General features: G+C 37.4%; 1 long non-coding RNA gene across 1 annotated transcript; it reads left to right on the top strand.

The window, feature by feature from the left end:
- Positions 1-6,459: 6,459 nt before the first annotated feature.
- On the top strand, positions 6,460-26,174 carry LOC121645688. Its single transcript, XR_006011493.1, has 4 exons — positions 6,460-6,526; positions 19,906-19,918; positions 22,191-22,197; positions 26,163-26,174. It is a non-coding gene; the product is annotated as an uncharacterized LOC121645688 (long non-coding RNA).
- Positions 26,175-26,867: the final 693 nt, after the last annotated feature.

Here is a 26,867-nt window from a genome sequence, read left to right as displayed (position 1 = left end):
GCGTTTTTTGGTTCTGGCAAACTGATAAAAGCATTCTGTGTGTGTGTGTGTGTGTGTGTGTGTTGCAAGTATGTGTAAATATATGTCTTTTGCTTGCAGAGCACACGGAGGAGCAGATTTGCAAGACAAGCTTGAGCAGTTGCCTTCACAGCAGTGGTGAGATTGGAAGCGAGTGGTTTTTTGAGCCAGTGTGACTGATGGCGTCTGTTAGCAGCGACGGCCGCAGATAGGATGTCTTGTACTGGCAGCAGGAAGAAATCGAGGCTTCTGGAAACAACGCTGTCCTCAGAGAGTCTGCTGAAATGACAGGACAAGCAGGGCCAGTGTTTCCATTCACAGCCCTCTCAACCCTGTGACACTTTTCTCGCTTCCACCTCTCACTTATTATGACGCCCCTTAACACTCTGTGCATTCCTCGTAAGCCTTCTTCTATCACCTCCTTAACATGATGCCTCTGCCACAAACAGACGACAGTCCTCAAAGTCCAGTATTGCTAAAACATGTCTGTTGCCAGCAGGTAAGGCTTTTATATAAAGAACCAGCAAAGGCTCCTTTTTTACCAATGTTAGAACAAGCAAATAAAAACGGCATATTTCTGCATCTCTTTCTTTTTGTGATATTTATTTATAAGCAGTAAATCAAGGTCTAATTTCTGCATCAAAGGCTTAAAGTTACCTTTTGGATTAAAAACTATTTGCTGTTTACAGATCACAACTCCTGACATATTACAACAAGCTTACTAGTACTATGGTACATATTCATGTGGATATTTTCAGCAGCATTTGGAGTATCTTAAAGGATTTTTTATCAGTGTCTATAATGCTTTGAGTATTAGCAGATATTGTAGTGCAACAGGTGATATGTGAGAGCAAATTTTACTAATCTAGTTAGAAAGCAATGCTGAATAAATGATGAATTTATGATCAACATTTTGGAAATTGACCTATATGAATCCTGAGAATCTGTCTTCATTATACTGACTTACTGAGAAAAAACTAATCACAAGGAGCTAGATGTTGTTAAAACTAAGCAGTAGTTAAGTATAATTTCCAAAGAGATGGGCTTCAAATTGTGCTAGTACTAAAGAAAAGCTTATTTATTTATCTTGTTATCTAGAGATAGGTCAAATGCAGAGCCAAATTTGACAATCAAGATTAATAAAGTAAAAGATGAAGAAGAAGAAAAAAAAATTATATATATATATATATAAAGCTGTTTCTCATTATAAACTAAAGCTGACATGAAACTGAACACAGTAAGTGAAGCCAGTTCCTGCCAGTCTAAATCTTTTGGACCACAAATATGAAACAAATTAAACTTTATTTATTTATTTATTTTTTTCATTGCCATTAGCAAAACAGATAGCTTTGACAGTTTCTCCTAAACTTGTGTAAATGTCCCTTACTTGAGGTGAGTATCACCACATGTTTGGCTGTCAAAACATTTTTGAGGAATCCCGATGAAGCGGAAGAGTGGCAGTTATGGAAGACATCAAAACTATTTCCCATTGGGAAGCCGCTGCAGCTGGTGTCATAATACAACAAATGGCACATCCCTGCCTGCTGAAGATTTGCTTCAGTGGAGTATCTGACATCTCCACAACTATTGGCTTAATTGATGTAGTTAAGTATGCCACCGCAATCTCTGAATTGTAAATACCTGCAGTAATGTAGTGTAAAATTATTATTCCGGCACCACAAAATAGCCATAATTTGCAGCTGTCAGTTCTGCTGCATGTTAATTTAGCAAATGTGCTGTTGTTTAGAAGCTGTAGAAAGTATTCCACTGTTTCGCCCGCATCAAACATTCATCATCTTGCAGGTAAGTTGTCAGAATCTTGTATCAGTTACTAACTTTTTGGTGTTGCATTGCCTTTCAGTAAAGATTGACACTGAGGTTATGTTTAACTTTTCCCAAGGCCCTTTTTTAAAAATTGAAATGCAAGAACATGGCGATATTCACTGCACATTTAAAATTCTACTGTAGTTTCATGTCTTAAAATACTATGTGAACTTTTCAATGTCAGTTTATTGATAGTGTGTTAACCTTCAAAACAGCAGCCTTTTGTCATAGAGGACAGGTGTGGAAAGGGAATGATGGAGAGGTACGGACTATTAAAAATAGGTTAAGCTTGTCTCTGCACTATTTCTAACAGGCTCAGTTTGTTCCCCGCGGGCTCTCAATGAGTTGAGTGTGACCCTGACCCTTTGCTCTCATACAAAGGCGCAGGCTCTCACACACGCATACACAGACATACAAACACACTCGCCCCACACACACACACACACACACATACAGATATCTTCGCCCTGAAGATTGCTGTACACTTCAGAGGAACTAAATCACAGTGAATGTACTTGTCGTCTCCACTGGCTCTTAACTAGATGTGTGAAGTTGCTCTCATTTTAGTGTAAAGCACAATGATTTAGTCTCACAGACACAGCAAGGAGAGGGGGTCACCTCCCTGATCGTGTTGGCGTCACCCCACTCACTCAGGATCTCTTCATGAATAAATGACTAACTATAGACAGAGGTTAACATACAGACATCTGATTAAGGATAATTGCCTGTTTTTCATTAGGAATATTAATATTTTGTTGAACTGAAAAAAATATAGCTTGCTAATTTTAACTATTCAGTCCTTAAATTATGTTTTTTCTCTTATCCCGGAGGCAATTAAGAAAACACAAAGGGTTTGAAATTGATATCTGTGACTTTCAATTACCCCTCACCTAACAGCTATCTTTGTACAGTGTAATTACAGTAGCACATTAAGTATTAGTTCAAACATAGATTCATCACTTATGTCAACAAGAGGGGCATTAAGGATAAAAAGTGGCTCACTGCTGAGTCTGCGCAAGTGAGTCTTGGCTGAGGAAACTCTAACTGCCATCAGACAGCATTTACCATGGACAAGCTTTTAGTCTGATTTAAGGTGAAGAAGAGAAACATTTTCCAGAATATTTCCTTATAAAATTCACTCCACTATATCTTAACAGACAAACATTACACACTAGTATTTGGACATACTTTTTCCCCCACACGCATTTCATGTTTTAGCCTACAATAAATATATATCCCAGCATGATAGAAAAATAGGTAAATACTCGAGACAAATATTAAAAGTGGAACAGTGTAGGAGCAGATTAATGTTACTATTCACATTCATCAACACCTTTTTGAAAGCAACACTCAAATCAAAACATTTTTAACTAAGTGTCAGAACCAGGTGTGACTTTAACTACAAAGTTTGAGGGTGGACTGAAAAACATAGGACATCAGTCTCAATGACCTGATGGAACGAATCTGCAGCACTAAAGTTTCTTTCAACCACTTGGTTTTGACTTGGTTAATTGCAGATCGCTTTTAAAGGTTTTACTTGATTATAGAGACAAAATAATCAGATGGTGATAATATTATAGCTAAATGAGTTTGCACATGTAAGAAATCTGCTGTGGTATTTTGATGCAGTTAGAATTAACATAAACAGAGAAAACATGAGAAAGTACTGAATACTGAGAGCAAGATGAATAATGCAGTGAATTCTGGTGGACCAAAGGGCCAAGCATGAAGAAAAACACTTAAAAAGTCATGCTTTGGAATTTTATTGATCAACAAATGTAAGTTGGATTTTAAACAGATTAAACAGGGTGAGTTTGTCTGCCAGTAAATGATTGGTTTGAATATGGGAGGTTTGATGTAACTTATGGCTCTGAGAGACACACTGTACCCACAAATCTGAGCCATTCCTGATCCGATCAACTCAGCTGCATCTTATCACCTCAAATGCATTTTATCACCTCAGGAATCAACTAATTCCTTGAAATATGGTGGGAGTTGCAGACCAACAAAGAGATTCTCACACCCCCAATTAACACAAGCTCCTCTTTCAGATTTCTTCCCCCATTTGGTTGACAGTGATGCATTTCAGTCCCTGTCTTCTTACAAAAATTCATCTCTTTAAGTAGCATTTCAGATGTGCTTTAAAACGCATAAATTGATGTTTTATATTCTTATAAATGTGAGCTAATGTTAATCTCTTGACTCAGGCCTTTCTTTTGCTATGCCTTAAAGTTTGTAAGATCAGTAACAATGAGATTCGAAAATTTAGAAGATTTTTCCCAACACTTTGCTGTCGGTTGATGAGATCTGGTGAAGTTTTTCCAGTCTGATGAATAGGAAAAGACACATCCTACTTTGCTAAGCCGCTTTTATGTCATTATGTTTGTTTCTTATCTAAAAAAAAAAACGCTTTTTAATACACATATATGTAGGACGCATAGACAGCTCAACTCATCAACGTTTACACAATGTTCAGTCAATTAAGCTGTTTATTCAGTGCATTTCTTCCTTTTTATTATATTATAGCTTTGCTTCATAATAACTTATTTTTGTTGTTCAACTTGATTTATCCTGTTTGAAAAATTGATCAATGTGTCTACATCAATCAATCAATCAAACTGTATTTTAATAGCACTTTTCATGGAGGATTGCAGCACAAAGTCCATCACATAATAAAAAAAAAACAACAGTTTTTGCATCTTTAAAGTGTCTTAAAAGCACCAGTAGTCACACACCAAAGTTGATCACAAAAACAAATCAATGCACAAGCACACTTAAACATTCTCTCTCTCAAACACAGACATGGACATAGAACCCTCCCCCTTCTAAAACAAGCTGTCTCTCAAAATCACCATATAAACTAACATGTCTTGGCACCAGGTGAGGAAACGATATCCTTCCACACCAAGAGCCACCCCACACAAGACCTCAGAGGCCGTCACTGTGGGAAACCACCCAGACCTAGGCAGACCTTGCCCACACCACAACCATAAGGTTGCAGTGCAGCTGGACAAGGACAGTCACCATGACAGTGACCCCCGCAGCCAGAGCAGTGGTAGCTCCCATTGTGGAATGCCCCCATGAGGAAAATACTGGAGTAAAAACAACCAAAACAAAACAAAACAAACAAACAAACAAAAAACAACAACAAAAAGAAAAAGACAAAGAAAAAAAAACAGATTTATAAGAGCTACATAAACAGGCCACAGTAAGAAAATATAAGAATAATTAAATTAGTAAGTAAATAAATAAATGTAATAAGTAAATATAAAAACTGGTTTAATTTAAAAAAAGAATTAAACTTAGTTGTAAGCTAAATTAGAAAGGTAGGTCTTGAGCCTCTTTAAAAACATCAACAGTCCCTTAGGCCCTCCGAGCTCAGGGCCTCAGGGCTTCACTACTAAAGCTTGTTATATACTCTGCAAGAAGCAAGAACTTTGTTTTTGTTCTCGAGGCTGCAAGAAAAAGAAAAAAAGTTTGTGTTGTACTTGTCAATTCATACTTAATGTGTCGTGGCCTTAAGAGCAAAAAAAAAAAAGTTCTTGCTTCTCACACTGTATGTAACAGCCCTCCTGGTTTCAGCAACACATAACTTACAGATGTGTTCACAAATGTCAAACTCTGATATTCTAAAACAAGGGAAAGAAGAAACAGAAACCTTAATAACATTAATCCAAACACTGATATTCAAGCTAAAATCCAATCTGTGTCTGATCCTCGACCAAAGCAGCAAGATTTTGTCTGCTGCCATTGGCTGAAAATAGTAAACACCTCACTGCAGGATCAGGCAGCACCGTGGGGACCTTTCCACCCAAATTTTGCTGCCTTTGGATACAAGAACAGTCCAGCCAAACCAGGCGTGAGTGTGACCTCAGTCAAACTGAATCCTATTACAAGCACAGATACGTTTGTCTCTCATAAGTTTGCTGTGAACATGACTGGGGTCACAAAAGATTGGTGGTAATGAATTAATCTTCTTATATTAGTTATTAATCTAGGCCTTAAACAGCCCTTCAAATTTACTTTAGTCAGAATTAGAAATATTTTCTTCATTCTCTTGTATCCTACGCTAATTAATTAATACCACAGTTTAATTAGTTCATGCTTAATTTTTTTTTTCAGTTTTTCACAATACAAATTTTAGTTAAACATCATATTTACATATTTTCTGTTTATGTTTGAAATGTTTATTCCAAAGAGATCTCTATGAATAGCGATGTGAGAATAACTTTATTGATATAAGCTATTTAATTTTTCCATTTAAAGAGGATGTTACCCCAATTTTTATTTTTATTGAATGTGTTAACGCTACAATACAAAAAGAATATACCATACTATGATGTAAAATTTGAAAAGAAATAAACAGTAAGAAGGTGAGGTATGATTGAAAAATTATATATGTATATGTATATGTATATGTATATATACATATACATATATATATATATATATATATATATATATATATATATATATACACTACCGTTCAAAAGTTTGGGGTCACTTTGCCATGGGATTTAATAGGGAAGTGACCCCAAACTTTTGAACGGTAGTATATATATATATATATATATATATATATATATATATATATATATGCTCCTGAGACCCGGGAGAAAAAAAGTTTTTCTTTTTTAATCTTTTTATGACAATTCAAGTATTGTGGTCACAAGAAACATGTTATGTTATTATGTCTTGCTTAATACACATTGTATTGGTGCAGTTATAATAGTGTATTATTATTTGTATGGATTCTTAAAAACATCCTTTCATTTAATGACCACTTAACAAGATTAAGTCAGTAAACGAAGAAACATGAAAAACGTGAAAATTGAAATTCCCTCCATTTTGAAAAGACACTGCATGTGCTGTGTTGGCCACACCCCCACAACAGGGGCATCAGAAGAGAGTTCAAGATGTTTTCTTATAGGAAAAGTATTAATCACATACATACTATAAACAATGCTTGACTTAGAGGTCTGAGACTCATGTCCTTCACAGAGGACAAAAATGAATTGTCGGGTCTCAGGAGGATATATAATCAGCATAAACATATGCAGTTGTGGTTAAATCACAAAAGTTTGGGTCAGTGTCTTATGGCAGCAGTTCACCTCCAGGTCTAAGCATTTGTTTTTCCCTTTTAAAGTGACAGCCACCTGTCTGACTGCTTCATCATCCACCAGGGTACCACGTTTGTTCAAATATTAACCTTCTATTTGTTTATTTGTTTTTATCTCCTAGTTACAGTCTTCTGCACTTCTCAGTTGCTACAAGGCCCCTTTTTCTGTTTTAAACAGAAAGAAAAAGCACCTTGAGAGCTTAACTTTCCTTGAATTTAATTTCATTACTATCATTCATGGTTTCACAAATGTGGTTTGGCTTGCCGGCTCTCAGGATGTGCTTTTTATGTTTTAGCTAAATGTTTTTCTCATTACAGAACAAATTTACTTCACATTATTTGTGTATTGATGTGAGCTCTTATTCACAACTGTAAAAAGAAATTGAATTTTCTTTAACAAATACACACATATTCAAACACAAAGTCAGAAGCCAAAATAAGTTAAACCACATAATTTGAGTAAATTCATACTTTGCCCAGCCAATCCAAACATCAAATTGTTTTATATTCAATCGACCTGCAAAGACCCAGAGACTTGTATCGATACAGCTGAGAGTTCAAACTCATTTACTGTGAGCTCACTGTGATGCAAATGACAGCTAACCTTTATTATTCCAGTTGTTTTCATGTTTATGTCCACATCCTATTGTGACTGCCTAAGTCAATATAGTTGTAGGCATGTTATGATCTCTTTTCCTAACTGTCAGCCCTGTTTATACTGACACCATTCACATAGACTGCATCACACACTGATGACTCCCACACTTACATTTATTGAACAAGCAAGCAAAATCAGAGTTATGTCCTTAATCGTCTTTTACAGACAACCTTTTGATTTACTCAGCAAGCTGCTATAACATTATAAAGACTGTTTCACTGTGTATTTAATATATCAGCAAACAGTGAACATTTGATGAGACTAAAAATTAGTACTGTAAATTACTTACACGTCAGTAAATTAGCTGCACGCTGACCTTTTCATGGGCTGGTGCTCACAAACTCCAAATGTAGCTGAAATGCATCCTCTATCTTAGACAGCAGTCTATAATAAGGATCTGTGCATGTGGAAGACTTCCTGATGGACTGACTGGCATCAACAGGGGCAAATGCTCAAGCGACTAAATGATTTTGTCACACAAAATAAGTAAATAAAGAGCACAACATGATTCACTGTGTGAATCTCCACCAGTGCACAATGGAAACAAAGGCTTAAACATGAAAGAAGCCACTTGACATGATTGTCATAGCGTCCTAGTGTCCTAAATGCAAAAACAGAAGATGGAAAATTCTATTTGTGAGTTGACTATTAGTCATGATCAATAACCATCAATTCATGCAACAAAGACAGAGTCTTAATAGGGAAAGCTTGATATTTCAGATTTAAAATGCTATTCACTTATACACAAGTCATGATGATGGAAAGAAAAAAAAACAAAAGATAATTTGCTTCTATTCTTCACAATGGCCTATCTGTTTTCGCTGTTAGCATACAAGCAACAAGCTATCTTGTGACTTGGAGTGCTTATTTCTCTGAATGAAAACAGAAAATGCAGCAACCCAGGTTTATTAGTACAAACTGCACTCAGTGTGTTCAGATAAACAAATCACTGCTCCCATCTCTGTCCTCAAATTCAGCAGCGCTCAGAAGTGTTCAGATTGTTGTTATCTTCTTACTTCTACTCGTTGGTTAGGTATTGCTGTGTGCACAGAGGGAGACACAGACTCCGTTCGTACAAAATGAAAAAACATTGGATCAACATGAAAAAAACTCAGCGGTACACATGAAACTGAGTGTAAATTATGCAGCCGAGGGTGTGCAGATACCCCCACAGCACATGACTTCCAGTGCTAATGATGTAACTCTTAACTCACCAAGAAATTCAAATATGAACATTTTTATATCAAATTTGAATGGGCACCACTAGTACTTTCAGTTTTAGCTCCAGTAAAATATTTAAAACAGGCACCAACAGCATGGTGAAACATGTTGCTGTCAAGTTGAAAAGATCTGGAAGCTTTTGGTCATAGCAAGAGCTTCCAACTGTTTTAAAACAGACTTTTTCAATAATTACAGGAATAAATTTGTGTTGCATCAAAACATATCTGTGATTTTGTGCCAGGTTGGTCGAAGGCATAATTACAAATCAATTAAGAATGAATGAATTCTACCAGCAGAGAAGACAGGGAACAGCTCACTGGACTGAGAGGGTAAGACAGATGGGGAGAAGACAGATTCTCCATCAGTGTTGCTCTGCAGAGTGCAACATGTTACTAGTGTGTCTTTCTTAGTATGTGTGTCCAGCACACAGACATGGTCTCCGCATTTCAATAATTTGCTGCCAAATCTTCTACACCCACAGATAGTCTGCTGAACTTGGAATAAAACTACACTGTAAAATGTAACATTGGTTTAAGTAGAATACATTTAGAGGATATAACTTAGTATTAATCTAGCTGTTAGTAATAATAATCTTAAAAATGTTATGTGAACTTTTGAGGGATAAATGTTTTAAATAATTAACATACTTAAATTGAATAAGTGTAATTAAGATAAGTACATGAGAAATTGTGACATTGGGGGAGAAGGGTTTCCCACAATGCTGTTCACGTCTATTAACAACAAATCAGAGATAATTCACCGTATGAAACATTTCGCTTTTACTTTGGCAAATTAGTAATAGTTGAAATAAGACAATCACTTTCAATGTAGTTTTTATTTTTAATTTGTACTTATTTGATTTATCAACAATTCAAATGACAGAAGAAGAAATAGATTGATTTCAGAAGGATGTAAAACATCTAAAATAAACTTTTATGTTCAGTTTCATGTACATTGTGCTGTTTCTGATCTAATCAAGATGGTGCCACAGCAGAAGGATAAAATCCTCATTTAAAAATGAATGTTCAGTAATAGAGAGCTACTGGCATTTCTCTGAAAACTTTCTCTCTAAAGTAAAGCCAAAAGTTTCCGCTCTAGTTGTATATTTTTTTCATTCAAATGTGATGAAAATAGGTATTTTCTTTTTCAGTACAATGTACCAAACCAAAACACACTTGGCACTAAAATGGTCCAAATGAGAAGAATACCAAAAACTCCGTTACAAGAAAAATAAATCAAAAAAGATCTAATTAAAATTCTTAATAAAACTTCTTAATCCCATATTATTCAAACCAGAAACACAATGAGTTAGAGTTTCGCTCTCAATGTCTGGAGATTGAGACAAGTCTTTAGTCAGTTACCATGGCAACCTTAACTGTTGCCCAGACATATAAATATACATTTGGTAATAAATATCTTGCGCTGTCCTATTTACCCACTTTTACTTTCCTTTTTTTTTTCAGATTCTGATTGAAACACTGAGTAGCACAAAAGGAGGCTATTCTTTCATTAGTGAATACTCCAACATTGCTTACATTTTTATATTTATGCTTACATTATATGTATGAATGTAAAGTGATGTATCATACTAAGTCATAACTTTGTAGTTTTCTTTTCGATCCCCTCTTTAAAAAAAAAAAACAAAAAAACAAACCAGATAAAATAGATTGACTAAATTCAATTTTTGGTACGAAGCACCATGCCCTAAAAGGATAATGTGAACAAGAAAATGCAACATAAATGAGAACAACATTGTTTCCAAAAGCCCTGAGGGTATTAAGGTAAGGACAGAGAGGAAACTGAAGTCAAATGGTTGGCCTGCATTTTCAGAACTCAAGCTTCCTTGAAACAACCTTCATGCCAAAGTTATGCTCACTCAACTTCAGTTATGGTTGGCCAGATGCTGACTTCTGTACAATACATTTGTTCATTTGATCCAGAATATACTGACACATTCCTAGCTCGTAGTATTTATAGCTGCTGTTTTGTCTGTCAGGGAGGGGTTGCTGAGATAGACAATGCACTGGAGGCAAGATCTTTACACCTAGAATTAGAAAGCTGTTGCAAAGCAAGGTACTGTACATGTGCAGTAGAGACACAGACAGCCTGTGATATATCCACTCCTTAATCCAAATTTAGGTGTTCTATTTGGTCTTTGCTGAGGTTTGTCCATTGATGGACCCTCAGTTTATCCTTCCTCGTAAATTTTTAAGCAAGTATCCAAGTTCTCATTAAACGGTTTTAACTGTCTCCTCAATACGACGTCCTTGCAACCTCTTTCCAATAACGGCTGTTCCGGGATGTACATTACAGCTACAGTCTGCCTATTTGTTGTGTAAGGACTCTCTGAGGTATTGAAATGTGTGTTGGAGCCTTGTCCAAGGGCTGCTGATGAAAATGCATGAGTGTGGTTTTGCCCTTCACTTATCAAACTTAGTACATTAGACTGTGTGCTGAATCACAAAGGTGCAAACTCAAGTGTTTATCAACTTTGGAATTACTGCCCTCTACACATAGGCTAGCTTTGTCCACAATGAAACCACCTTCTTGTTAAAGAATGGTGATTAACAGGGCCCTTTAGTGGTGCAAAGTGTTTCAGTTTATACCAACATATGAAGCACTTCAGTTTGGCATTAAATCACAAAAAAATTTATCACAAAAAAAAAAAAAAAACAAGAAATGAGGAAGGTTTACATTGAAATTGTTTGTACCCATTAAAACATCTTTTCACGCTTTCTTCTAATACCTTTGTAGGTCTTTAAGAGTGGCGACATCCTTCTAATGCATCATACCATCACGATAATGATCTCTAATTATCTTGAGTCCATTTGGGGAATTAAATGGTGAATCAGGGACAAAGATCAGCCAGTCCTTATGAGTGCAAAGCTGTCAAACCACAGTACTAAGCACTCTTATGTCTTTGAAGTGAGTTCAAAAGGCAAGAGCTGTGATTCAAAACTCTTTCCAGTCAACCCTTAATGTGCCCTAAAATTATGGGACCCCCCACTTATTTGAGTTTGACCTTTGGCGGCAAAATGCCTTTTCATTTTTTAGGTCCACTAATGGTACCATTCAGGACAAGTTGTTCTTATGCAATCAAATGGTACTTACACATTGTGAGGTCTGAAATTACAGTTTTTTCTTGCTTTGTTAGGGAAAAAAAATGTCTCACATAAGATTAGACTTGGTGAAAGAGCGTTTTATCATTAAACTTGTTCTATTTTTAAACTGATGGAAGAAAACTCCCTTTGGGTTTTAGAATCACAGAAGTCTTATTGACTATAACTTTATGCTTATGGCATATTAGATTATTATGGTGCAAAGCTTATGCATATAATATGTTGCATCAATATCTATGGATGAACTGGGAATAGAAACAATATGATTTAACTTAAGAATAGATAAAACTGTTGTTTACTCATAGTAATGCACTAGACCACAGTTGAATAGTTCTTTATTTACAGTCTTCTTGGGAAATAACAAGAGCAACACAAGAAAACAAAACATATTTTCTTTAAATGCAAATATTCAAAGAACAAGAATTCAAATGTACTCAATATTAGCAGCATTTTAAATATTTAAAGAAAGTAGTGTATTGAAAATTACTGACTTCTGTACACTGCACATGAAGTAAAAAAAAGTTTGGGCATATTCAACATAAGTGGATAGATAATTTATTTATGTTTTGCTCTTCTGGTAGCTCTATCCTATCATACTATATTCTTGGTTGTCAAACAGACTCTTTACTCTTCTAGAGCAGTGTCAGTGGTGGGGGGGGGGGGGAGGGGTCTTAAAGTGAAGTCTAAAATGGGCATTAGTTAACAAGATGGTGATGTAGTGGTAAAATACATCATAATAGATGGTGAGGTGCAAATTTCCTTGTGTAGCATCATCACCAGCTAAAGGGTTGGGTGACCACTACTTGAATCCAGTTTATTGTAATCCAGTTATGATCCAATTAAATCCATTATATGATCCACATTAGTCCAATTTATAATAATTGTGTTCATGCTGTATAAGCCAATTCATAAAAAGAATAATTGCCAAGCTGTGGAAATCAACTGATTGCATCCAATCTTCTCTTCAATTCAATACCCAATCTTGAGCATGCACAAAGAAGCAGGTGGCTGGCTGGGAACCAGACTCAAGAAGGGGAGCCATCTACCTTGAAGAGAGGAGGGAAGATTACAGGAAAGAGGTCACAATGAGAATGGGAGACCTGCTGAGAAAGAAAAAGAGAAGCACAAGGAAATGACAATAACAATATCACATGTTTATACATGGAGAATAAAGAGTAAAGAGACAAAAGTGCAGGGAGGTGCCCAGTTCATCACAGTATGCTGCCTGTGGGGTACGGTGGCGTAACTAAAATTGATAGTCACCCAAGCCCTAACTATGAAAAACATTTGAAACCTAAACTTAAAGGCAGAGAGGGTTTTATCAAACAACCTATAAAGCTGTTTGAAGTTTATTGGATTCCTGCTAGTGGTTAGACACACCATGTGCTTTTTATTTAAAATAAAAAAAATTTTTAAGGATAGATAAATAGATCAGAACTAAATCTAAGCCCTTTCCTGTTTATCAGCCTTGTGAAAGAAAGATTCACTTATTTCCCTTTGCCATGAAAACAAAGAAACACTGTCATTAGTTAATGAGGAAGGTTATTAACTAGTAACAATAACAACTTCCTTCACATAAAAAGGCATTTCTCAGCTGTGGCTGCATGAAAAGAAGCTATAAAATTGCCTTAAACTAATCAGTGCTGTGCTGTACAGAACTAGAACAGATGAGAAGGGACAAAGAGACTGCTGTAGACTGGGAAAACCCATCCAGGACATCACAACCACTTAATGAAGTCCTTGGCTGCTAAACAATTAATACAAGCCTACACTTTATTAAATATGCAATAAAGACTATTATGGCTGAGTGTGGAAATAACAGCCATTCTAGCAAGTATTAAAACGTCTAGCTCCATTTGAGGCTCATTTATGGAACCTCTCCCATTAAGGATACATTAATACTGCTGGCACAGTTGAAGGGCATTGGAAAGTACTCTTCTAAATATTAAAGATGGCTGTCACTGGAAAAATATGTTGTCAGCAGGCTGAAGAATTAGGGCTATGTAAATTTCATCACATCCCCTCACTTAATGACAAAGCAGAGATCAAAATGTCATAGAGGACAAAAAAGCTTTCCATATCTGATTTAAACAAAGTCAGACACAAGATGATTATTTAATGACTGTCCACATTCCAGGATGAACACACACATTTATACACACATACACTCACACAAGCTAACCTCACACACTTGTATATAGATTTTAATATCAGGCTATGAGCTAACAAAATCTTAAACACTATAGCATGTTTTCTTGCACTTTTTTTTTTGTGAACACATTTAGTCTTATATCAACAATCCAGTGGTAGTTGCAGGCCTGCTTTGTGGGGGTGTAATGCATGAATTATTAAGCTCTTTGTTATTAGCTTAAATTCAATTCATAAGAAAAGAGATTAGTCAACTGAATGTGGATCTTTTTCATACTAAATTAACATTTTGCCATTTTCAATGAAACGTTCAGACTATGTTTCTTACATAGGCATGTTTTAATTTTCTATCCATCCATTCTGTTTCCATACCTGCTAATTACCATGCAGTGTTGGTGGGGGCTAAAGCTTTACTTAACTAGGCGAGAGACAGGGTACACCCTGGACAGATCATCAGTCCGTCATATTTAATTGTTTTAAACTACCTAAAAAAGTAATTTTGTTCAATAGGAGAAACAAGTTCCATTTGTGTAAAACAGAATTTCAATGTGCAGTTTTCCATTTATGAACTAAGCACTTGAAAATGATGGTTAACTCAAATTTGAATATATATATATATATATATATATATATATATATATATATATATATTTTTTAACTAATATGATTGTTTTTGATGGCTTCATGGTTCATCTATTCTAAATGATGGTCAGGGCTAAACTTTTTATACTATTTCATTAAACATAATTATGACTTTTCTCCTCCCTGAGCCGCCACCTTATCGTGGTGGAGGAGTTTGTGCGTCCTGACGATCCTAGCTGCTATGTTGTCGGGGGCTCAAGCCCCTAGTACGGTCACCCATGGCAAACAGGTGTCTAGGGGAGGGCTCAAATCACCCCTATGATGATGAGAAAGCAAGGACCAAGGTTTCCCTTGCCCGGACGTGGGTCACCAGGGCCCCCCTCTGGAGCCAGGCCTGGAGGTGGGGCACGGAGGCGAGCGCCTGGTGGCCGGGCCTTTGCCCATGGGGCCCAGTCGGGCTCAGTCCAAAAGGGTGACATGGGCCTCTCCTCCCTTGGGCTCACCATCTGCAGGAGGGGCCATAGGGGTAGGGTGCAGTGTGAGCTCAGCTGCAAAAGCTAGCTCTAGAGACGTGGAATGTCACCTCTCTGGCGGGGAAGGAGCCTGAGCTAGTGCGCGAGGTTGAGCGGTTCCGGCTAGATATAGTTGGACTCACCTCGACGCACGGCTTGGGCTCTGGAACAACTGCCCTCGAGAGGGGCTGGACCCTCTTCCATTCTGGCACGTCCCACCGGAAAGAGGCCCCGGGGAAGACCTAGGACGCGCTGGACAGACTACATCTCTCGGCTGGCCTGGGAGCGCCTCGGGATCCCTCCGGATGAGCTTGTGAATGTGGCCAGGGAGAGGGAAGTCTGGGTTTCCCTGCTTAGACAGCTGCCTCCGTGATCCGACTCCGGATAAGCGGCAGAAAATGAATGGATGGATGGATAATTATGACTTTTGATTTCTGATTACCCTGTAAATCAAAACATTTTCAGTTAGTATAAGTTTTGGATTGCTGGGTATCAACATCAAAAGAATGCAGACATCAAATGTATTATTCAATTTATGGAAAGTAACTTTTTTTTTATCATCAATAATCGTTTCCTTTGGTCTCACATTATCATTAAGATGTAACATGTGCTGCAATCATCATTATCAGAACTTCACATTCACGGTAGAACCACTTATTGAAATATATTAGAAGAACTGCCATAAGTAATGACTGCAAAGTGTGACAGAATTTTAGAGTTGATCTTAAACTTTCATCATCATTAGACTTTGGCCTGAATAGAAAATAAAATGTGGAAACCATCTTTCAACTGCTACTTTCTAAGACAAAATTTTAAAGCTTCAACCTCTTTTGACAAGTCCAGACTAACTCAAAACCCTTAAGAGGCAGATGGACAAAGTTATGCATAGATTTCAACCTAGAAAAAAAAAAAAAAAAAGAAAATCATATGAATCTATTTCTACATATTGGTATACCCGTGGTTCTTCTCATGTATTTTTCCCAGTTTTAACCCATGCAAAAGTCTGGTATCTACCTCAAATCACAATTATGATAACAACTAGAAACACTCAGAGAGCACAGACTTCTGCCAAGTCACTGTAATTTTGTTTTTGCCAATGACTGTGGCCATAATTTTTGAGTTAGAAGCTTTTGCAGCAAAATTAACTCTGTCTCCCCATAGTAAAGAACCCTTAAAAATGACCTGTATCCAGATCCAACTAATCAGTTGTTCCTTACATTTTGAAAATGTCCTGGAACTTATTTTGCCAACAAACAAACAAACAAACCAATGCTGCCAAATAGATGACATACACCTTTGTGGAAGAAATAATAATAATAATAATAATAATGATAATGATAATGATAATGATAATGATAATAATAATAATAACAACAACAACAACAACAACAATAATAATAATAATAATAATAATAATAATGATAAGAAGAAGAAGAAGAAGAAGAAGAAGAAGAAGAAGAAGAAAAAGAAGAGGAAGAAGAAGAAGAAGAAGAAATGTAAGAAAAGGAAGAATATGAAAATGAGAAAAATATAAACACACGCACGGACTAAATTAAAACTCAGACCTGAGGAGAGGAGACAGGTTAACAAGGGATGGAAACATCTCAGTATTCACCTCTAATCACATCACATCCACACAGACTGACAACAATTAAATGTACACTGTAGTACACAACACACAGGAAGACCTGAAAGTGGCCAACAATCCACTTAGCAGGACAAAATCAATCAAGCCCACCCTGACCGATAGTTAAAACATGGTGGGGATCAACAGCTATAATCAAAAGGTTTGGTGCCAGCATTGCAGTAAAATGCACTATTCACTAACTTGGATTTTTCTAACTGCTTACATCAGAACAAATATTTTCACTAAACTACATCAACCCCTGAGAAGCATAACTTTTTTGGATTTGAGATATAAAAAGCCCCATATCTACCAATGGGTCGTGCTCTGTACAGTACAGGTCAGTATGCATTTTTTTAATGTTTCCACATCCAAAAACTGATGCATATGGCTATGCAGCTAAAGGCAGATTTATGGTCGTGCGATGTCTACGTAACCACTCTAGGTTCAGTGTAGCTCCGCAGAGCCTTGATGCGCACCTCTTCCAGACCTGGCGTGCACCCATGCTACGCAGACGGTTACGCAGAGGTACTCCCTTGTGACTGGTCAATTTGAGATCAAGTGTTGCCGGATATCTGGATCTTCTCGCTGAACTTGTGTGGTAACCACCATTTTTAAAAACAATAACCAGTGGATCAAGTTGATAAGAGGCTGATTGAATTTTTTCTTCGTTTTCTTCCACAAGCTATTAAAGACACTGAACCATACTGGTTACCACTGTTGTTTTAAAACAGAAAATACCTACAGAACTGAAGTTAACCATCAAAAGAACTCAGACCTGGTGAGGTTGCCGGCCGAAACCACCCCTGCTGCTACATTCAGGTTAGGAGGAGAAACTGCAACATAATACCAAAACGATGCGCACCCCCTACACTCGAGTGCTAGAGCAAACTTACCAGCGTCAGCTACGCCATGGCCAGCCACACACAGATGCCGTGCGAGCATAAATCCGCCTTAAAATGGTGTGTACAGGGTAAAGGTACGTATGTGGAAACGCAACATAGAACTGGGTTTACACAAAAACTTATTTTGAAATGGTTTGAAAGAATAATTAGTTATTTCTCCTCACACACCTACACATAGAAATGCTCTTGCCAAGGCAGCACACGTGAGATTGAAAGTTTGCTCCTGACAGGCCAACTATGACCTGTAGTCTGCTTGTAAAGCAAAGTTCAGCTGTATGGCAAAACAAATATGGCAACAATTCTGACCACTACCTGCCTTTTATAATATGTAGACAAAGAAAAGACAAAAAAAAAAAAAAAAAGAAAATTAACAGTCACATTATCAGTCACATTATTTAACACAAGACCAAAATATGTTTGTCAAAGAACTGAATTGCTGTTCTAAAATATACAAAATTGTTATAGTTCAATAATTTAAACCTGTATGCTCCTTATTTTTAAGACATTTAGCCATCTGTCTTGTTGGAACCATTCTATATTTTCTCATACTCTATCCCAGCAGCAAATTGAGAGCGGGTCATGAAAAATGAGGTTCCTCATCACAATCAATCAAGGTGATGAAAAGATTCTCTGCTCACAGGGCCTTAGGAATGATTTGGAAGACAGAAAAAGCTTTGGGAAATGATTAAGAGGAAGAGTTTTTAGAATATCAGGATTACATTTAGTCAATTTAGGCTGACAGCCAGGGTAAAAAAAAGATGATGAGATTGACCATAAGCCACCTGCAAAACAAGCCCATCAGCAGCCAGCAAGAGGAAAATTATGTCCAAAAGGTGAAGCTGAATGGCCTCGTTCAGGGCTGCTCAATTCAGTCCTACAAGGGCTGCAATCCAGCAGGTTTTCCATGTATCCCTGCTTCAACACACCTGAGTCAAATCAATGAGTCATTGTGCAGAACTTGATAGGCTGGTAGATCAATTTAATTTGAATCAGGTGTGTTGAAGAAGGGATACATGGAAAACCTGATGGATTGCAGCCCACGTAGGAGCAAACTGAGCAGCCCTCATTGCTGAAGAAAGACACATTGCAATGAAGATGCAACTAGGGACTGGACTCTGTACTGGGAAAGCTCTTCTTCCTATATTCTTGTTTCTCAGGTGAATGTAAGGTATGAAGCAGCTACCCCCCCTTCTTTTTTTCTTAAGAGTCACAATGATCTGTCAGAGCGACAGAGTTTATGATAATCTAAAATGTGGTGTAACATGAAATGGCCTTTTACACTTCAAGGCTGACAAAATGAGTTCCACAAAGGACACACATATACATTTTTAACTCTCCTTACTCTTCTCTGCTTCAGATACATCTCAGCAACTGAGACATCCTTAAAGATTATGCCCTGTGTTCAGTTTCAGAGCCACAGATGGAAGGGTGCTCGAGACAACAGAGATGAGAAGTGCCTCTTGTGTGTATCTTAACTTTGCATCTGCCCCACCTGCATTTCCTTAATTAATCCCAAACTGCTACTAAAAGAATGTTGATTGCTTTGACACCTCTTTTGTCAGTTTGCCATGTTGCTCTAGCTAAATTGCAACAGTTTGAAATGCTACCTCACCTTAAGGTTATTCTGAAGGCTTGTATCTGCGTGGTTTTTCTCTTCTCCTTGTTATGAATAAACCTTGTTATTGCCATCAGTTCTAAACTCAGATCCCTGTGGTTTATTGCCAGCCAGTGTTGTCAAAGCTAAGACTTGTACACATCAGATGCCTGTAGTTTTTCATAGCAATATTTCCTAGCAGTGTACTTGTTCCTTTTTTTCTACAGCTACTGCATGCTGATTTTTACTTTTTAGCTCCACTTATTCATTTTCCTGAGAGTGACTTGTTGCTTCAAAACAAGTTCAGATTCTGAAAAATGACTTCAAGTTGGCATTGCCAAAATCAAGATTTTGCTTATTAACAAGAACAACCACTTGTTAGATATTTGGGGATCTACTATAATACTAATATACAAAAAAAAAAAACAAAACAAAAAACAAAACATGATTAATATCACACATTGCATCAGCACCTTTACCCACTTAATCAAGTACTCAGGTTTAGTTCTGGTGTCTCAGTCCCTTTTAAAAAGCACAGTCTAAAGCTTGGTACACACATAAGAGTTTTCTAAATAGAAGAGATTTTTTTTATCTGTTAGAGCAGTGGGTTTCAAACTGGGTGTCATGAGATAATTTCAGGGGGTTGCCAGATACTTTTTGAAAAATATCTAGCCTACATTTTTCAAATAAATGTAGGCTATATATAAATTTGAAATTAGCATATTAATTTGTTTTAACACAATAACACATAAACAACTAAGTTAGTACACGTCATATTAATAATTTGAATTTGACACAATCTCTTTATGAAGATTCTCACCGTTTTCCAGCCTCACATTTAGAGGATGGCTGCAGGAAGACCCATTTGATAAATAACACAATTAATCACTAAGTTGTCCGGGGTGGGGGTTGCGAAACCAATGCATTTTACGTAGGGGGTCATGGCTCCAGACGTTTGAAAACCACTGTGATTAGAGACCCCATGCATGAAGATAAAAAAAATCAGGCGTTCAACATTTTTGATCGTACTGTGTGTGATGAGCACCAATAATCTCAACACAGAACAACACACACAACAATTCTGTCCCACAGCCGATCTATAATCTAGTCCTCCAAGCAGACAAATTCCCCCTCAACACACCTCAGACAAAATAATAATTTCATAGGATAATCTACTATAAGTTATCGGGGGCGTTTGCCATCCTTGGTCTGGAATGGGGAATATCGGGACTAAAACAGCCCTTTGATCTTTATGTTCATGAACCGCATATTTTGAGTGACTAAAAAATGTCAATGTCAGAGTGCAAAACCAAAACATTGTTTGAGATGTGCTTAGCAAACCACCTGCCATGTATTACAAATATGTTTTACAAGGTCATGCCATTGAGAAAAGTAAAAAAAAAAGCATGGCCAGTATAGGTCCATGATAGGAGGAAATAACTCATTTCTGTGTGGGTTTTAGAGCTTTGTAATTCTGCAGGCCTTTTGCATGCATCTCAACAAAATTCTCAAATGTATGTTCATGGTAACAATAACTGATGTGTGCTTTCTGTGTTTACTGATTTTTATTTTAAATCAAATACTTGTAAAACTTTCCACTTAGCTGTAAACCCAGGGGTTTCTCTTGAAGTCACCAACCAAGCCAGAGTAATTTTCACATTAATCTACTCCCAGACTTCAGAGTGAAAATAAGGGATGAATGAACCAATGCTTGTAGTTGAATCATTTCTGATTTGCTCAATAGTTTCTTTTCAAAGTGCCATTATAAGCCAGTTTACTAAAAAAGAGAACATAGTGTATTATCACCACAGTTTCACCTTTTGCCACTGTCACATAATAGTGTAATCTGTCCAGAAGTGAAGAAAGCAATATGGCCACATATCTCAGGAGGTTTCAAAATACTGTTCCCCTAAAATCCCCAAATTGGACTGATTTCATGGCGCATCACCCCAGATATGCCAATGGAGCGTGAAATTGAGTCACTCAATGTGGGAAAAAAATGAAGAAAAAAAAATCTTTTTTCTTTCCATTTCTCTGCAGAGAAGAGCATAGACTTTTTGGCACTGCTTTGGTCTTTCATTTCCAAAGCAACCAAGTGAAACAAACCAGTACACTCTAGACAAGCGGTCATTTTCACTGGAAATGACTGACAGTTTGCAGCTGATCAGCAAGCGCAAGAATGAAAAATGTCAATGAAGATCTTAGGGGCGAAAAAGATGTCTCAGTTAGAGGATAGACTTGATGATAAGGGTAAGCATACTGCAAAGGGTGGAATCAAAACTGCATTGTTAAATGACAACTACTAATAAACTAAATGACAAAATTTTGTTGTAGAAGCATCACAGTCTGTCATTATACCTCTGGAACTTACAGTTATGCATATTTTCCTCATTTTGTGTTAGACTCCCATGAGGGCTTCTTTACAGTCTGTGCAGGGCCGGACAAAAAGTCAGACTGGGAGTCATACTCTCACCCAGGCCACCCTAACTTATATATGGCACCCATATGCTCGCACTTCCACAAGTACGGACAAACAGGCTAAGTTATAACCAAAGCTCAGTAGACCAACTTTCACACCAACTATTAGCCATCAGTCCAGTTTCCCACTTTTTCAAGCAGCAAGCTACCTGTGGAGATAGGCCTATATTTATTCCAGCAGGGCTGACCAACATTTTCTATGTGGTAAAATAATCAATGTCATTACCATGCAAAAAAAGAAGAAGAAGAAAAAAAGACAACCACAAACCCACACTCCATATGAAGGTTTGAACAAAAATTTCAGACATCAACGTTTAACTAGGAAACATTTAAAAAGCTGAAATCACATAATTTACAACCAGATAAACACACTGACAAACTGTTTCAGTCAAAAGGTTTCCTCTTCAGAATTTAACCTGATAGTGTTACTACTTCAGCAGTTCGAGTTGTGGTCAATATATGTGTGCAAACTAGTAAAGCCAAGTATTACAATAGCTGCCTGTTAGTTTATTAGCACATATGAGAATGGGAGACGTATCACAGTACTGCAACAAACCACTGAAATATTTACAATAGAAGCAAGTTTTTTTATGGCAAGCAGTGACAGAGTCATTATTACAGGCAAACAAAAACAGCCATTGAGAATCTCAACTCATGACCATCATGTTATGTTCAGATAAAAGTTTACAGCTTCTAACACATTAGCTGTCTCACTTGCATCTCTGATTTTATTTATGGTGAACTCACCTGCTGTCACGTCTGACTGAACACTGGTGGGGAAAATATCAGAGTTTGCAGCCTTGTTTCTGATGTGCCTTTTCATAAACAAATAAATAAGCTCCTTTCTTGTTCCCCCTTTCCTTTGTTATCCAAGTCCATTTGTGCCCCCACATCTCTCTGCCTCTCAGCTATTCCATCTATGTGAGCTTTGCTTGTGTTTATTATTCAAAAAAAAAAAACTTTATTACTGTCATTTTGACCAATCACAAGTATTACTAACAACTAGCAAGAACAAATAGTTTTGTCTGTGGGTGTGAGACAGTGACATGCAAGCCAATCCACTGCACCAGTGTAGTGCACCATGATTTTTTTTTTTTTTTTTTTTTTGACAAGCAGGCCATTCAGGCTCCTTAGGGCAGAGCCATCTGAGATTGTCCTGCTCTTTCCGTGGTTCAGTGTGGGCCTGGTCTGTGGTGTGTGGAAATAGTTTTGAAACACTACCAAAGCATTAATATTCATCTTATTTTCACCTACATAATTTAGTAGTAATTACACTTGAAGTTAATTTCAAGTCAAAAGCAAATTATCTAATACCACTGTGTTGGAAAAACTTCAAATCTATATTAAAGATAAGCAAGTTCCTACATCTCCACCCAACTTATGGTCTTATATTACCTACAGTATTCATGACAAAATTATTGTGAAAAAAAATTATTGTGAAAAAATTAAAACAAATCTGTATGTACTGACATATATTTTTCTGACTAACCCACCTTTTCTTCAATATTTCTGTTGACCTTTTATTTTACAGATCCAGTCATGTTTTTATTTTATTACTATATTATCTATTGATTGATCTATTGACTATTGATATTAAGCAATTGCCAGTCCTGACATTACAGCACCTCTACAGTCTCTTTTAGGTGCCTGACACCTTATAGAAAATGCAACACAAATGCCACATGCTTTTGCATGTTTTTGTCTTTTTTATGTTATATACTATTTTGAACTGACTACACAAATAGGTTTCAGTGTGTTCCCTACAGTGTGAACTGTTGTTCACACTTCTTATTGGGCCCAGAGCTGGTGTCAAAGCCTTGATCAAGCATCTACCAAACTATAAGCTCCACTTCAAAGAATGAAAACACTGATGTAGAAAATGTACCTACATGGATTGTTGCTGGAAAAATGTTTCTAGAAAACAGATCTGTCTTTCTGTTTGTCTCAATCCATCCAATTCAGGATTGCAGGAGCCTATGCAATGATGTGAGCGGTAGTGTACATCCTGGAAAGGTTGCCAGTTCATCATAAGAAGTTCCAGTGAACTGATGGAGAGGTACCCTACAAGTGGTACCTTTAAAACTGAAGGGGAAATGGCCAGAGTAGATCAAACCTTAAAATCAGGGAGCAATGAGTTTTTTTTTACCCTTTAAAAGTCAGATCTGTTATCATAAGGGCTGGGATATACTTGTTGTTAGCAACATGTACGTGTACTTATCATGGCTGTATTCGTTTGGCAGATAGGCCGCTCGAGTTGACACAAGGAAATGTGTCACGTGTGGGTTGCAGTATTGACTTGAACGCTAGAGGCACTCATGCCAACAAGAGCATGAACATGACAGTTCGGAGGTAAACACAATGGCGGATAGTTTTCAAGACCATCTCTGCAACCTTGTCCACAACTACTGTCATCTGTATGATTTTTCCTCCCCATTGTGCAGTGATAAACACTCGTACGTCAACAGTTGGCAACCAATTGGAAGCATTTTGGTGTTAATGACTGGAAAATACAATGTGACCTTCAGAGTCCAGGTGCTCCCTTAGTGGTGACCTCCAGTACTGAGCATTTATTTATTTATTTATTTTTTAAACTTGTTCTGTTTAACATTGTAGCAATGATGGTCTGAATGCTGTGTTGAACAAATTTGCTTTGCCAAGGGGAACTTTATGGGTATAAGACTCCTCTTGATAATCGTTTTTTTTTTTTTAATCTTATTTATTCATTTTGAATTGTGGAATATATGTAATGTTGTTGGATCTGACCGGAGGGGACAGAAAAAAGGAGAATAGTGAAGAAAAGTAAAAAAAAGAGTAGAAAAAAGAAAGAGGAGACAAAGATACAACAGATAGAAGGCAACAACCCCTTAATCCAAACTAACACCAGACAACCAACTGCTACACCTGTCAATAAAACTGACAATTATCAGAAGTCTCTAAGTAAATAAGACAATAACAACAAAAAATAAATAATATAAAACAAACAAACAAAAAAACAAACATTTATCACAACAACAACCAAAGTACTAGAAACACACAAAAAAAAAACCTACACAAAAGTATCTCTAGTGTATAAACTTACAGGACATATCAGTGACTGTGTCAGCATGCAGAGTATGAGGAATGAGGAGCGATCAGAGATGAGTGTGATCGTGCAAATGTGACCACATCTCCATGGAGGCTAGAGGCAGACTAGGATTCAGACACCAGGGCGATCAGCAGCAATTCTGGAGCATAAACCCCAGCCATCCCACCACGAAGACCATCCCGGACCCATCAAGAGGGCGGCGGAGGAAAGCCCCAGCCACTGCCCCCTGCGGTCACGGGGCATAGGACGTCATGCTGTCATGGGCCAGCACCAACCCCAATGTTCTAGCCGCCCACCCCGGGAACGAGGGCACCATCTATCACTCCCCCTTCCTCCCCTTACCCACTCCCATCCCCCTACACACCCCCGTACACACCCCAACCCCCTGCCTCCCTCATCCCCACAACCACTACTTCCAATCCCTCCACATACTCCTGCCCACCCCCACCCTTGCTTCTCCACCCATCCACCCCTTACCCCTATCTATCCACCCCATCACCCCTCATTCACAGCCTCTTCTGTGCCGTACCCACGAACATGTGCTCTCACCTGCCACCATGCCCTGAGGGAGACAGCCTCGGTGGACCAGAGGATAGCGAGTCCTAAATCTACTGCAGCTAGACTCATGACCGGAGCAAAAAAAAGCAGTATCACCCCTGTCCTTATGGCTCTGCACTGGCTTCCAGTAAAATATCGTATTGAATTTAAGATTCTTTTATTTGTTTTTAAAGCTTGAAGGTGCAGCTTCCCAGTACATTGTTGAACTTCTCTGCCCATATAACACAACATCCACTAATCAACAGCTTCTGTTCCTGCATCTAGAAGAGTGAGACAGGGGGATGGTGGTTCTTCTGTAATACTGTAGCTCCAAAGCCTTACTTTTTCAGTCAAAGACTCAGCCTACATAAATATCTTTATCAAATATCTTTAGGGCTAAATTGAAAACTCATTTATTTTTCAACGCCTTTGGGGGTTCTTAATCTTTGAAATAAATTCTATCTATCTATCTATCTATCTATCTATCTATCTATCTATCTATCTATCTATCTATCTATCTATCTATCTATCTATATATATATATATATATATATATATATATTATTGCTCATCTTTTGTTTCTGATTATTATTAAGCACTTTGGTCAACTTTGGTTGTTTTTTTTAAATGTGCTATGCTATACTAATAAATTTTATCAATCCTCATTGCAGCAGAACTGGCAAAGCTTCAGACTGAAGGTAAAATGTTTAATCAACATGTTGTGTGGAGGATGCGCAGCAATGTTAATTATGCTTAGGCGATTGTAGAAAATGGAATATTGTGCAATTAGCTCTAGGATTAGGGTTAGAGCAATTCCCAGCACAAAGTCAAAGGCTCTGATATATAATAAATATGCAGAATCACACTTACAGAAGATATCCAACATGTTGTACAGGTTCTTACGAGTGCAGTTTCCAGGGAACTGTTCGCCTTCTGCACCTCTCCTTTCTGGAAACAAGAGACAGTCATCTCCTTTACATTCCAGATGAAGTTTCCCACACCCACAAAGTAATTCACAAGTTTCCTTTTCTTACCATCCAATCTGCCACTAATACCATCTGCAACTCCATGTACATATATACAATATTTCTGCAGATGGCATAATTGTTGGATAATACTGGAGGTTTGATGTTTATTTACTTGAATGAGCATGTAAGGGGCAAAGTGAACCACAGATATTTTATTTATTTATTTATTTTTTTTATGCAATTCTAGTTCTGGGCAATTCCACAGATATCATGTAGTTTCCCAATTCATCATCCATGATCAGTCAATTCAAGGGCAGCTCTTAGGTCAAGCAGCAATAATGCAGAGCACTCAAAGCAATCTCTAATCATCAGGCCTAACCTTGCCTCAGCCATCTTTGAAACCACTTTTTAGCTTTGGTACATTTAATACATTAGCAACTTACCATTGATTCTAAAAGAGGTCTGGGCCAGACAA

Source organism: Melanotaenia boesemani, chromosome 1, assembly GCF_017639745.1.
Source record: "Melanotaenia boesemani isolate fMelBoe1 chromosome 1, fMelBoe1.pri, whole genome shotgun sequence".
Taxonomy (NCBI): domain Eukaryota; kingdom Metazoa; phylum Chordata; class Actinopteri; order Atheriniformes; family Melanotaeniidae; genus Melanotaenia; species Melanotaenia boesemani.
This window is presented reverse-complemented; position numbering and strand designations above follow the sequence as displayed.